Source organism: Lissotriton helveticus, chromosome 1_2 (assembly GCF_964261635.1).
Source record: "Lissotriton helveticus chromosome 1_2, aLisHel1.1, whole genome shotgun sequence".
Lineage (NCBI taxonomy): Eukaryota > Metazoa > Chordata > Amphibia > Caudata > Salamandridae > Lissotriton > Lissotriton helveticus.
Genome location: NC_136058.1, coordinates 339982463 through 339998158, shown reverse-complemented (window position 1 = coordinate 339998158; position 15696 = coordinate 339982463). Strand labels below are relative to the sequence as shown.

The 15696-nt window shown below is 35.0% G+C and overlaps 5 non-coding genes across 5 annotated transcripts; all 5 read right to left on the bottom strand.

Annotated features, from left to right (window-relative positions):
- Window positions 1-1178: 1178 nt before the first annotated feature.
- Window positions 1179-1250, bottom strand: TRNAD-GUC (transfer RNA aspartic acid (anticodon GUC)). Its single transcript has one exon. It is a non-coding gene; the product is annotated as a tRNA-Asp (tRNA).
- Window positions 1251-5671: 4421 nt separating this feature from the next.
- Window positions 5672-5743, bottom strand: TRNAD-GUC (transfer RNA aspartic acid (anticodon GUC)). Its single transcript has one exon. It is a non-coding gene; the product is annotated as a tRNA-Asp (tRNA).
- Window positions 5744-8752: 3009 nt separating this feature from the next.
- TRNAD-GUC (transfer RNA aspartic acid (anticodon GUC)) lies at window positions 8753-8824 on the bottom strand. Its single transcript has one exon. It is a non-coding gene; the product is annotated as a tRNA-Asp (tRNA).
- Window positions 8825-11355: 2531 nt separating this feature from the next.
- Window positions 11356-11427, bottom strand: TRNAD-GUC (transfer RNA aspartic acid (anticodon GUC)). The gene has a single exon. It is a non-coding gene; the product is annotated as a tRNA-Asp (tRNA).
- A 2531-nt stretch (window positions 11428-13958) lies between these two features.
- On the bottom strand, window positions 13959-14030 carry TRNAD-GUC (transfer RNA aspartic acid (anticodon GUC)). Its single transcript has one exon. It is a non-coding gene; the product is annotated as a tRNA-Asp (tRNA).
- Window positions 14031-15696: the final 1666 nt, after the last annotated feature.

The window sequence follows — 15696 nt, the reverse complement described above, 5'->3', positions numbered from 1 at the left end:
GATCCCCGGTCTCCTGCGTGACAGGCGGGGATACTGACCACTATACTAACGAGGACTTATTGGCATCAGTTAAACAGTGCTCACCTCCTTGGGGTTAAGGCATACCCTCGATCAATTCACAGTATTGTAATAGGCAGATTTGCTGCTTTTGGTTAGGACAAGTAATATTTTTTCCTAAATATTACAATACAGAAATTCCTAGCCAAAAACAATCAGTTTTATCAAGAAATTATTTCATTGAAATAAATATCTATCTATCGATCTGTCTATCTGGCTATCTTTCTAACTATCAATATATATATTTATATATATCTATATATATATATATATAATCAGCTCACTTTATCATTTGCAGCTTATAACTATTAGCCACCAGGGGTCACTACTAACCAAAAGCAGTCATTCTACTTGTAAATTGTGCCAATCGAGTGGAACAGCAGCCTAGGATTCACCACTGCTTCATCTCATTTTCCAAGCAAGAGAATGCAGATGTAAAGTGTTTTTGATGGTACGCCTGTGCATATTGAAATATTCAGAGCATATTCTGAATTTCAGTTAACACATCAGTAAGCATTTTGTCCATCTGTGAATTCAACCTTTTTTCTCAATCAGAATAGGCAAGGATAATGACAGATATATTTTACAATGTTAGAAAGTGCATCATTTTATTTAATTGTGTGAATAAAATGAATCGCCTCACCGTCGGGGAATTGAACCCCGGTCTCCCGCGTGACAGGCGGGGATACTGACCACTATACTAACGAGGACTTATTGGCATCAGTTAAACAGTGCTCACCTCCTTGGGGTTAAGGCATACCCTCGATCAATTCACAGTATTGTAATAGGCAGATTTGCTGCTTTTGGTTAGGACAAGTAATCTTTTTTCCTAAATATTACAATACAGAAATTCCTAGCCAAAAACAATCAGTTTTATCAAGAAATTATTTCATTGAAATAAATATCTATCTATCGATCTGTCTATCTGGCTATCTTTCTAACTATCAATATATATATATATATATATATATATATATATATATATATATATATATATATATTTGGCCATCAGTGAATTCAACCTTTTTTCTCAATCAGAATAGGCAAGGATAATGACAGATATATTTTACAATGTTAGAAAGTACATCATTTTATTTCATTGTGTGAATAAAATGAATCGCCTCCCCGTCGGGGAATTGAACCCCGGTCTCCCGCGTGACAGGCGGGGATACTGACCACTATACTAACGAGGACTTATTGGCATCAGTTAAACAATGCTCACCTCCTTGGGGTTAAGGCATACCCTCGATCAATTCACAGTATTGTAATAGGCAGATTTGCTGCTTTTGGTTAGGACAAGTAATCTTTTTTCCTAAATATTACAATACAGAAATTCCTAGCCAAAAACAATCAGTTTTATCAAGAAATTATTTCATTGAAATAAATATCTATCTATCGATCTGTCTATCTGGCTATCTTTCTAACTATCAATATATATATTTATATATATCTATATATATATATATATAATCAGCTCACTTTACCATTTGCAGCTTATAACTATTAGCCACCAGGGGTCACTAGTAACCAAAAGCAGTCATTCTACTTGTAAATTGTGCCAATCGAGTAGAACAGCAGCCTAGGATTCACCACTGCTTCATCTCATTTTCCAAGAGAATGCAGATGTAAAGTGTTTTTGATGGTACGCCTGTGCATATTGAAATATTCAGAGCATATTCAGAATTTCAGTTAACACGTCAGTAAGCATTTTGTCCATCTGTGAATTCAACCTTTTTTCTCAATCGGAATAGGCAAGGATAATGACAGATATATTTTACAATGTTAGAAAGTGCATCATTTTATTTAATTGTGTGAATAAAATGAATCACCTCCCCGTCGGTGAATTGATCCCCGGTCTCCTGCGTGACAGGCGGGGATACTGACCACTATACTAACGAGGACTTATTGGCATCAGTTAAACAGTGCTCACCTCCTTGGGGTTAAGGCATACCCTCGATCAATTCACAGTATTGTAATAGGCAGATTTTCTGCTTTTGGTTAGGACAAGTAATCTTTTTTCCTAAATATTACAATACAGAAATTCCTAGCCAAAAACAATCAGTTTTATCAAGAAATTATTTCATTGAAATAAATATCTATCTATCGATCTGTCTATCTGGCTATCTTTCTAACTATCAATATATATATTTATATATATATATATATATATATATATAATCAGCTCACTTTACCATTTGCAGCTTATAACTATTAGCCACCAGGGGTCACTACTAACCAAAAGCAGTCATTCTACTTGTAAATTGTGCCAATCGAGTGGAACAGCAGCCTAGGATTCACCACTGCTTCATCTCATTTTCCAAGAGAATGCAGATGTAAAGTGTTTTTGATGGTACGCCTGTGCATATTGAAATATTCAGAGCATATTCTGAATTTCAGTTAACACATCAGTAAGCATTTTGGCCATCAGTGAATTCAACCTTTTTTCTCAATCAGAATAGGCAAGGATAATGACAGATATATTTTACAATGTTAGAAAGTACATCATTTTATTTCATTGTGTGAATAAAATGAATCGCCTCCCCGTCGGGGAATTGAACTCCGGTCTCCCGCGTGACAGGCGGGGATACTGACCACTATACTAACGAGGACTTATCGGCATCAGTTAAAAAATGCTCACCTCCTTGGGGTTAAGGCATACCCTCGATCAATTCACAGTATTGTAATAGGCAGATTTGCTGCTTTTGGTTAGGACAAGTAATCTTTTTTCCTAAATATTACAATACAGAAATTCCTAGCCAAAAACAATCAGTTTTATCAAAAAATTATTTCATTGAAATAAATATCTATCTATCGATCTGTCTATCTGGCTATCTTTCTAACTATCAATATATATATTTATATATATATATATATATATATATATAATCAGCTCACTTTATCATTTGCAGCTTATAACTATTAGCTACCAGGGGTCACTACTAACCAAAAGCAGTCATTCTACTTGTAAATTGTGCCAATCGAGTGGAACAGCAGCCTAGGATTCACCACTGCTTCATCTCATTTTCCAAGAGAATGCAGATGTAAAGTGTTTTTGATGGTACGCCTGTGCATATTGAAATATTCAGAGCATATTCTGAATTTCAGTTAACACATCAGTAAGGATTTTGTCCATCTGTGAATTCAACCTTTTTTCTCAATCGGAATAGGCAAGGATAATGACAGATATATTTTACAATGTTAGAAAGTGCATCATTTTATTTAATTGTGTGAATAAAAGGAATCACCTCCCCGTCGGTGAATTGATCCCCGGTCTCCTGCGTGACAGGCGGGGATACTGACCACTATACTAACGAGGACTTATTGGCATCAGTTAAACAGTGCTCACCTCCTTGGGGTTAAGGCATACCCTCGATCAATTCACAGTATTGTAATAGGCAGATTTGCTGCTTTTGGTTAGGACAAGTAATATTTTTTCCTAAATATTACAATACAGAAATTCCTAGCCAAAAACAATCAGTTTTATCAAGAAATTATTTCATTGAAATAAATATCTATCTATCGATCTGTCTATCTGGCTATCTTTCTAACTATTGAAATATTCAGAGCATATTCTGAATTTCAGTTAACACATCAGTAAGCATTTTGGCCATCAGTGAATTCAACCTTTTTTCTCAATCGGAATAGGCAAGGATAATGACAGATATATTTTACAATGTTAGAAAGTACATCATTTTATTTAATTGTGTGAATAAAATGAATCGCCTCCCCGTCGGGGAATTGAAGCCCGGTCTCCCGCGTGACAGGCGGGGATACTGACCACTATACTAACGAGGACTTATTGGCATCAGTTAAACAGTGCTCACCTCCTTGGGGTTAAGGCATACCCTCGATCAATTCACAGTATTGTAATAGGCAGATTTGCTGCTTTTGGTTAGGACAAGTAATCTTTTTTCCTAAATATTACAATACAGAAATTCCTAGCCAAAAACAATCAGTTTTATCAAGAAATTATTTCATTGAAATAAATATCTATCTATCGATCTGTCTATCTGGCTATCTTTCTAACTATCAATATATATATTTATATATATATATATATATATATATATATATAATCAGCTCACTTTATCATTTGCAGCTTATAACTATTAGCTACCAGGGGTCACTACTAACCAAAAGCAGTCATTCTACTTGTAAATTGTGCCAATCGAGTGGAACAGCAGCCTAGGATTCACCACTGCTTCATCTCATTTTCCAAGAGAATGCAGATGTAAAGTGTTTTTGATGGTACGCCTGTGCATATTGAAATATTCAGAGCATATTCTGAATTTCAGTTAACACATCAGTAAGGATTTTGTCCATCTGTGAATTCAACCTTTTTTCTCAATCGGAATAGGCAAGGATAATGACAGATATATTTTACAATGTTAGAAAGTGCATCATTTTATTTAATTGTGTGAATAAAAGGAATCACCTCCCCGTCGGTGAATTGATCCCCGGTCTCCTGCGTGACAGGCGGGGATACTGACCACTATACTAACGAGGACTTATTGGCATCAGTTAAACAGTGCTCACCTCCTTGGGGTTAAGGCATACCCTCGATCAATTCACAGTATTGTAATAGGCAGATTTGCTGCTTTTGGTTAGGACAAGTAATATTTTTTCCTAAATATTACAATACAGAAATTCCTAGCCAAAAACAATCAGTTTTATCAAGAAATTATTTCATTGAAATAAATATCTATCTATCGATCTGTCTATCTGGCTATCTTTCTAACTATCAATATATATATTTATATATATCTATATATATATATATAATCAGCTCACTTTATCATTTGCAGCTTATAACTATTAGCCACCAGGGGTCACTACTAACCAAAAGCAGTCATTCTACTTGTAAATTGTGCCAATCGAGTGGAACAGCAGCCTAGGATTCACCACTGCTTCATCTCATTTTCCAAGAGAATACAGATGTAAAGTGTTTTTGATGGTACGCCTGTGCATATTGAAATATTCAGAGCATATTCTGAATTTCAGTTAACACATCAGTAAGCATTTTGTCCATCTGTGAATTCAACCTTTTTTCTCAATCAGAATAGGCAAGGATAATGACAGATATATTTTACAATGTTAGAAAGTGCATCATTTTATTTAATTGTGTGAATAAAATGAATCGCCTCACCGTCGGGGAATTGAACCCCGGTCTCCCGTGTGACCGGCGGGGATACTGACCACTATACTAACGAGGACTTATTGGCATCAGTTAAACAGTGCTCACCTCCTTGGGGTTAAGGCATACCCTCGATCAATTCACAGTATTGTAATAGGCAGATTTGCTGCTTTTGGTTAGGACAAGTAATCTTTTTTCCTAAATATTACAATACAGAAATTCCTAGCCAAAAACAATCAGTTTTATCAAGAAATTATTTCATTGAAATAAATATCTATCTATCGATCTGTCTATCTGGCTATCTTTCTAACTATCAATATATATATTTATATATATATATATATATATATATATATATATTTGGCCATCAGTGAATTCAACCTTTTTTCTCAATCAGAATAGGCAAGGATAATGACAGATATATTTTACAATGTTAGAAAGTACATCATTTTATTTCATTGTGTGAATAAAATGAATCGCCTCCCCGTCGGGGAATTGAACCCCGGTCTCCCGCGTGACAGGCGGGGATACTGACCACTATACTAACGAGGACTTATTGGCATCAGTTAAACAATGCTCACCTCCTTGGGGTTAAGGCATACCCTCGATCAATTCACAGTATTGTAATAGGCAGATTTGCTGCTTTTGGTTAGGACAAGTAATCTTTTTTCCTAAATATTACAATACAGAAATTCCTAGCCAAAAACAATCAGTTTTATCAAGAAATTATTTCATTGAAATAAATATCTATCTATCGATCTGTCTATCTGGCTATCTTTCTAACTATCAATATATATATTTATATATATCTATATATAGATATATATAATCAGCTCACTTTACCATTTGCAGCTTATAACTATTAGCCACCAGGGGTCACTAGTAACCAAAAGCAGTCATTCTACTTGTAAATTGTGCCAATCGAGTAGAACAGCAGCCTAGGATTCACCACTGCTTCATCTCATTTTCCAAGAGAATGCAGATGTAAAGTGTTTTTGATGGTACGCCTGTGCATATTGAAATATTCAGAGCATATTCAGAATTTCAGTTAACACGTCAGTAAGCATTTTGTCCATCTGTGAATTCAACCTTTTTTCTCAATCGGAATAGGCAAGGATAATGACAGATATATTTTACAATGTTAGAAAGTGCATCATTTTATTTAATTGTGTGAATAAAAGGAATCACCTCCCCGTCGGTGAATTGATCCCCGGTCTCCTGCGTGACAGGCGGGGATACTGACCACTATACTAACGAGGACTTATTGGCATCAGTTAAACAGTGCTCACCTCCTTGGGGTTAAGGCATACCCTCGATCAATTCACAGTATTGTAATAGGCAGATTTGCTGCTTTTGGTTAGGACAAGTAATATTTTTTCCTAAATATTACAATACAGAAATTCCTAGCCAAAAACCATCAGTTTTATCAAGAAATTATTTCATTGAAATAAATATCTATCTATCGATCTGTCTATCTGGCTATCTTTCTAACTATTGAAATATTCAGAGCATATTCTGAATTTCAGTTAACACATCAGTAAGCATTTTGGCCATCAGTGAATTCAACCTTTTTTCTCAATCGGAATAGGCAAGGATAATGACAGATATATTTTACAATGTTAGAAAGTACATCATTTTATTTAATTGTGTGAATAAAATGAATCGCCTCCCCGTCGGGGAATTGAAGCCCGGTCTCCCGCGTGACAGGCGGGGATACTGACCACTATACTAACGAGGACTTATTGGCATCAGTTAAACAGTGCTCACCTCCTTGGGGTTAAGGCATACCCTCGATCAATTCACAGTATTGTAATAGGCAGATTTGCTGCTTTTGGTTAGGACAAGTAATCTTTTTTCCTAAATATTACAATACAGAAATTCCTAGCCAAAAACAATCAGTTTTATCAAGAAATTATTTCATTGAAATAAATATCTATCTATCGATCTGTCTATCTGGCTATCTTTCTAACTATCAATATATATATTTATATATATATATATATATATATATATATATAATCAGCTCACTTTATCATTTGCAGCTTATAACTATTAGCTACCAGGGGTCACTACTAACCAAAAGCAGTCATTCTACTTGTAAATTGTGCCAATCGAGTGGAACAGCAGCCTAGGATTCACCACTGCTTCATCTCATTTTCCAAGAGAATGCAGATGTAAAGTGTTTTTGATGGTACGCCTGTGCATATTGAAATATTCAGAGCATATTCTGAATTTCAGTTAACACATCAGTAAGGATTTTGTCCATCTGTGAATTCAACCTTTTTTCTCAATCGGAATAGGCAAGGATAATGACAGATATATTTTACAATGTTAGAAAGTGCATCATTTTATTTAATTGTGTGAATAAAAGGAATCACCTCCCCGTCGGTGAATTGATCCCCGGTCTCCTGCGTGACAGGCGGGGATACTGACCACTATACTAACGAGGACTTATTGGCATCAGTTAAACAGTGCTCACCTCCTTGGGGTTAAGGCATACCCTCGATCAATTCACAGTATTGTAATAGGCAGATTTGCTGCTTTTGGTTAGGACAAGTAATATTTTTTCCTAAATATTACAATACAGAAATTCCTAGCCAAAAACAATCAGTTTTATCAAGAAATTATTTCATTGAAATAAATATCTATCTATCGATCTGTCTATCTGGCTATCTTTCTAACTATCAATATATATATTTATATATATCTATATATATATATATAATCAGCTCACTTTATCATTTGCAGCTTATAACTATTAGCCACCAGGGGTCACTACTAACCAAAAGCAGTCATTCTACTTGTAAATTGTGCCAATCGAGTGGAACAGCAGCCTAGGATTCACCACTGCTTCATCTCATTTTCCAAGAGAATACAGATGTAAAGTGTTTTTGATGGTACGCCTGTGCATATTGAAATATTCAGAGCATATTCTGAATTTCAGTTAACACATCAGTAAGCATTTTGTCCATCTGTGAATTCAACCTTTTTTCTCAATCAGAATAGGCAAGGATAATGACAGATATATTTTACAATGTTAGAAAGTGCATCATTTTATTTAATTGTGTGAATAAAATGAATCGCCTCACCGTCGGGGAATTGAACCCCGGTCTCCCGTGTGACAGGCGGGGATACTGACCACTATACTAACGAGGACTTATTGGCATCAGTTAAACAGTGCTCACCTCCTTGGGGTTAAGGCATACCCTCGATCAATTCACAGTATTGTAATAGGCAGATTTGCTGCTTTTGGTTAGGACAAGTAATCTTTTTTCCTAAATATTACAATACAGAAATTCCTAGCCAAAAACAATCAGTTTTATCAAGAAATTATTTCATTGAAATAAATATCTATCTATCGATCTGTCTATCTGGCTATCTTTCTAACTATCAATATATATATTTATATATATATATATATATATATATATATATATATATTTGGCCATCAGTGAATTCAACCTTTTTTCTCAATCAGAATAGGCAAGGATAATGACAGATATATTTTACAATGTTAGAAAGTACATCATTTTATTTCATTGTGTGAATAAAATGAATCGCCTCCCCGTCGGGGAATTGAACCCCGGTCTCCCGCGTGACAGGCGGGGATACTGACCACTATACTAACGAGGACTTATTGGCATCAGTTAAACAATGCTCACCTCCTTGGGGTTAAGGCATACCCTCGATCAATTCACAGTATTGTAATAGGCAGATTTGCTGCTTTTGGTTAGGACAAGTAATCTTTTTTCCTAAATATTACAATACAGAAATTCCTAGCCAAAAACAATCAGTTTTATCAAGAAATTATTTCATTGAAATAAATATCTATCTATCGATCTGTCTATCTGGCTATCTTTCTAACTATCAATATATATATTTATATATATCTATATATAGATATATATAATCAGCTCACTTTACCATTTGCAGCTTATAACTATTAGCCACCAGGGGTCACTAGTAACCAAAAGCAGTCATTCTACTTGTAAATTGTGCCAATCGAGTAGAACAGCAGCCTAGGATTCACCACTGCTTCATCTCATTTTCCAAGAGAATGCAGATGTAAAGTGTTTTTGATGGTACGCCTGTGCATATTGAAATATTCAGAGCATATTCAGAATTTCAGTTAACACGTCAGTAAGCATTTTGTCCATCTGTGAATTCAACCTTTTTTCTCAATCGGAATAGGCAAGGATAATGACAGATATATTTTACAATGTTAGAAAGTGCATCATTTTATTTAATTGTGTGAATAAAATGAATCACCTCCCCGTCGGTGAATTGATCCCCGGTCTCCTGCGTGACAGGCGGGGATACTGACCACTATACTAACGAGGACTTATTGGCATCAGTTAAACAGTGCTCACCTCCTTGGGGTTAAGGCATACCCTCGATCAATTCACAGTATTGTAATAGGCAGATTTTCTGCTTTTGGTTAGGACAAGTAATCTTTTTTCCTAAATATTACAATACAGAAATTCCTAGCCAAAAACAATCAGTTTTATCAAGAAATTATTTCATTGAAATAAATATCTATCTATCGATCTGTCTATCTGGCTATCTTTCTAACTATCAATATATATATTTATATATATATATATATATATATATAATCAGCTCACTTTACCATTTGCAGCTTATAACTATTAGCCACCAGGGGTCACTACTAACCAAAAGCAGTCATTCTACTTGTAAATTGTGCCAATCGAGTGGAACAGCAGCCTAGGATTCACCACTGCTTCATCTCATTTTCCAAGAGAATGCAGATGTAAAGTGTTTTTGATGGTACGCCTGTGCATATTGAAATATTCAGAGCATATTCTGAATTTCAGTTAACACATCAGTAAGGATTTTGTCCATCTGTGAATTCAACCTTTTTTCTCAATCGGAATAGGCAAGGATAATGACAGATATATTTTACAATGTTAGAAAGTGCATCATTTTATTTAATTGTGTGAATAAAAGGAATCACCTCCCCGTCGGTGAATTGATCCCCGGTCTCCTGCGTGACAGGCGGGGATACTGACCACTATACTAACGAGGACTTATTGGCATCAGTTAAACAGTGCTCACCTCCTTGGGGTTAAGGCATACCCTCGATCAATTCACAGTATTGTAATAGGCAGATTTGCTGCTTTTGGTTAGGACAAGTAATATTTTTTCCTAAATATTACAATACAGAAATTCCTAGCCAAAAACAATCAGTTTTATCAAGAAATTATTTCATTGAAATAAATATCTATCTATCGATCTGTCTATCTGGCTATCTTTCTAACTATCAATATATATATTTATATATATCTATATATATATATATATAATCAGCTCACTTTATCATTTGCAGCTTATAACTATTAGCCACCAGGGGTCACTACTAACCAAAAGCAGTCATTCTACTTGTAAATTGTGCCAATCGAGTGGAACAGCAGCCTAGGATTCACCACTGCTTCATCTCATTTTCCAAGAGAATGCAGATGTAAAGTGTTTTTGATGGTACGCCTGTGCATATTGAAATATTCAGAGCATATTCTGAATTTCAGTTAACACATCAGTAAGCATTTTGTCCATCTGTGAATTCAACCTTTTTTCTCAATCAGAATAGGCAAGGATAATGACAGATATATTTTACAATGTTAGAAAGTGCATCATTTTATTTAATTGTGTGAATAAAATGAATCGCCTCACCGTCGGGGAATTGAACCCCGGTCTCCCGCGTGACAGGCGGGGATACTGACCACTATACTAACGAGGACTTATTGGCATCAGTTAAACAGTGCTCACCTCCTTGGGGTTAAGGCATACCCTCGATCAATTCACAGTATTGTAATAGGCAGATTTGCTGCTTTTGGTTAGGACAAGTAATCTTTTTTCCTAAATATTACAATACAGAAATTCCTAGCCAAAAACAATCAGTTTTATCAAGAAATTATTTCATTGAAATAAATATCTATCTATCGATCTGTCTATCTGGCTATCTTTCTAACTATCAATATATATATTTATATATATATATATATATATATATATATATATATATATATTTGGCCATCAGTGAATTCAACCTTTTTTCTCAATCAGAATAGGCAAGGATAATGACAGATATATTTTACAATGTTAGAAAGTACATCATTTTATTTCATTGTGTGAATAAAATGAATCGCCTCCCCGTCGGGGAATTGAACCCCGGTCTCCCGCGTGACAGGCGGGGATACTGACCACTATACTAACGAGGACTTATTGGCATCAGTTAAACAATGCTCACCTCCTTGGGGTTAAGGCATACCCTCGATCAATTCACAGTATTGTAATAGGCAGATTTGCTGCTTTTGGTTAGGACAAGTAATCTTTTTTCCTAAATATTACAATACAGAAATTCCTAGCCAAAAACAATCAGTTTTATCAAGAAATTATTTCATTGAAATAAATATCTATCTATCGATCTGTCTATCTGGCTATCTTTCTAACTATCAATATATATATTTATATATATCTATATATATATATATATAATCAGCTCACTTTACCATTTGCAGCTTATAGCTATTAGCCACCAGGGGTCACTAGTAACCAAAAGCAGTCATTCTACTTGTAAATTGTGCCAATCGAGTAGAACAGCAGCCTAGGATTCACCACTGCTTCATCTCATTTTCCAAGAGAATGCAGATGTAAAGTGTTTTTGATGGTACGCCTGTGCATATTGAAATATTCAGAGCATATTCAGAATTTCAGTTAACACGTCAGTAAGCATTTTGTCCATCTGTGAATTCAACCTTTTTTCTCAATCGGAATAGGCAAGGATAATGACAGATATATTTTACAATGTTAGAAAGTGCATCATTTTATTTAATTGTGTGAATAAAATGAATCACCTCCCCGTCGGTGAATTGATCCCCGGTCTCCTGCGTGACAGGCGGGGATACTGACCACTATACTAACGAGGACTTATTGGCATCAGTTAAACAGTGCTCACCTCCTTGGGGTTAAGGCATACCCTCGATCAATTCACAGTATTGTAATAGGCAGATTTTCTGCTTTTGGTTAGGACAAGTAATCTTTTTTCCTAAATATTACAATACAGAAATTCCTAGCCAAAAACAATCAGTTTTATCAAGAAATTATTTCATTGAAATAAATATCTATCTATCGATCTGTCTATCTGGCTATCTTTCTAACTATCAATATATATATTTATATATATATATATATATATATATAATCAGCTCACTTTACCATTTGCAGCTTATAACTATTAGCCACCAGGGGTCACTACTAACCAAAAGCAGTCATTCTACTTGTAAATTGTGCCAATCGAGTGGAACAGCAGCCTAGGATTCACCACTGCTTCATCTCATTTTCCAAGAGAATGCAGATGTAAAGTGTTTTTGATGGTACGCCTGTGCATATTGAAATATTCAGAGCATATTCTGAATTTCAGTTAACACATCAGTAAGGATTTTGTCCATCTGTGAATTCAACCTTTTTTCTCAATCGGAATAGGCAAGGATAATGACAGATATATTTTACAATGTTAGAAAGTGCATCATTTTATTTAATTGTGTGAATAAAAGGAATCACCTCCCCGTCGGTGAATTGATCCCCGGTCTCCTGCGTGACAGGCGGGGATACTGACCACTATACTAACGAGGACTTATTGGCATCAGTTAAACAGTGCTCACCTCCTTGGGGTTAAGGCATACCCTCGATCAATTCACAGTATTGTAATAGGCAGATTTGCTGCTTTTGGTTAGGACAAGTAATATTTTTTCCTAAATATTACAATACAGAAATTCCTAGCCAAAAACAATCAGTTTTATCAAGAAATTATTTCATTGAAATAAATATCTATCTATCGATCTGTCTATCTGGCTATCTTTCTAACTATCAATATATATATTTATATATATCTATATATATATATATATAATCAGCTCACTTTATCATTTGCAGCTTATAACTATTAGCCACCAGGGGTCACTACTAACCAAAAGCAGTCATTCTACTTGTAAATTGTGCCAATCGAGTGGAACAGCAGCCTAGGATTCACCACTGCTTCATCTCATTTTCCAAGAGAATGCAGATGTAAAGTGTTTTTGATGGTACGCCTGTGCATATTGAAATATTCAGAGCATATTCTGAATTTCAGTTAACACATCAGTAAGCATTTTGTCCATCTGTGAATTCAACCTTTTTTCTCAATCAGAATAGGCAAGGATAATGACAGATATATTTTACAATGTTAGAAAGTGCATCATTTTATTTAATTGTGTGAATAAAATGAATCGCCTCACCGTCGGGGAATTGAACCCCGGTCTCCCGCGTGACAGGCGGGGATACTGACCACTATACTAACGAGGACTTATTGGCATCAGTTAAACAGTGCTCACCTCCTTGGGGTTAAGGCATACCCTCGATCAATTCACAGTATTGTAATAGGCAGATTTGCTGCTTTTGGTTAGGACAAGTAATCTTTTTTCCTAAATATTACAATACAGAAATTCCTAGCCAAAAACAATCAGTTTTATCAAGAAATTATTTCATTGAAATAAATATCTATCTATCGATCTGTCTATCTGGCTATCTTTCTAACTATCAATATATATATTTATATATATATATATATATATATATATATATATATATATATTTGGCCATCAGTGAATTCAACCTTTTTTCTCAATCAGAATAGGCAAGGATAATGACAGATATATTTTACAATGTTAGAAAGTACATCATTTTATTTCATTGTGTGAATAAAATGAATCGCCTCCCCGTCGGGGAATTGAACCCCGGTCTCCCGCGTGACAGGCGGGGATACTGACCACTATACTAACGAGGACTTATTGGCATCAGTTAAACAATGCTCACCTCCTTGGGGTTAAGGCATACCCTCGATCAATTCACAGTATTGTAATAGGCAGATTTGCTGCTTTTGGTTAGGACAAGTAATCTTTTTTCCTAAATATTACAATACAGAAATTCCTAGCCAAAAACAATCAGTTTTATCAAGAAATTATTTCATTGAAATAAATATCTATCTATCGATCTGTCTATCTGGCTATCTTTCTAACTATCAATATATATATTTATATATATCTATATATATATATATATAATCAGCTCACTTTACCATTTGCAGCTTATAGCTATTAGCCACCAGGGGTCACTAGTAACCAAAAGCAGTCATTCTACTTGTAAATTGTGCCAATCGAGTAGAACAGCAGCCTAGGATTCACCACTGCTTCATCTCATTTTCCAAGAGAATGCAGATGTAAAGTGTTTTTGATGGTACGCCTGTGCATATTGAAATATTCAGAGCATATTCAGAATTTCAGTTAACACGTCAGTAAGCATTTTGTCCATCTGTGAATTCAACCTTTTTTCTCAATCGGAATAGGCAAGGATAATGACAGATATATTTTACAATGTTAGAAAGTGCATCATTTTATTTAATTGTGTGAATAAAATGAATCACCTCCCCGTCGGTGAATTGATCCCCGGTCTCCTGCGTGACAGGCGGGGATACTGACCACTATACTAACGAGGACTTATTGGCATCAGTTAAACAGTGCTCACCTCCTTGGGGTTAAGGCATACCCTCGATCAATTCACAGTATTGTAATAGGCAGATTTTCTGCTTTTGGTTAGGACAAGTAATCTTTTTTCCTAAATATTACAATACAGAAATTCCTAGCCAAAAACAATCAGTTTTATCAAGAAATTATTTCATTGAAATAAATATCTATCTATCGATCTGTCTATCTGGCTATCTTTCTAACTATCAATATATATATTTATATATATATATATATATATATATATAATCAGCTCACTTTACCATTTGCAGCTTATAACTATTAGCCACCAGGGGTCACTACTAACCAAAAGCAGTCATTCTACTTGTAAATTGTGCCAATCGAGTGGAACAGCAGCCTAGGATTCACCACTGCTTCATCTCATTTTCCAAGAGAATGCAGATGTAAAGTGTTTTTGATGGTACGCCTGTGCATATTGAAATATTCAGAGCATATTCTGAATTTCAGTTAACACATCAGTAAGCATTTTGGCCATCAGTGAATTCAACCTTTTTTCTCAATCAGAATAGGCAAGGATAATGACAGATATATTTTACAATGTTAGAAAGTACATCATTTTATTTCATTGTGTGAATAAAATGAATCGCCTCCCCGTCGGGGAATTGAACTCCGGTCTCCCGCGTGACAGGCGGGGATACTGACCACTATACTAACGAGGACTTATCGGCATCAGTTAAAAAATGCTCACCTCCTTGGGGTTAAGGCATACCCTCGATCAATTCACAGTATTGTAATAGGCAGATTTGCTGCTTTTGGTTAGGACAAGTAATCTTTTTTCCTAAATATTACAATACAGAAATTCCTAGCCAAAAACAATCAGTTTTATCAAAAAATTATTTCATTGAAATAAATATCTATCTATCGATCTGTCTATCTGGCTATCTTTCTAACTATCAATATATATATTTA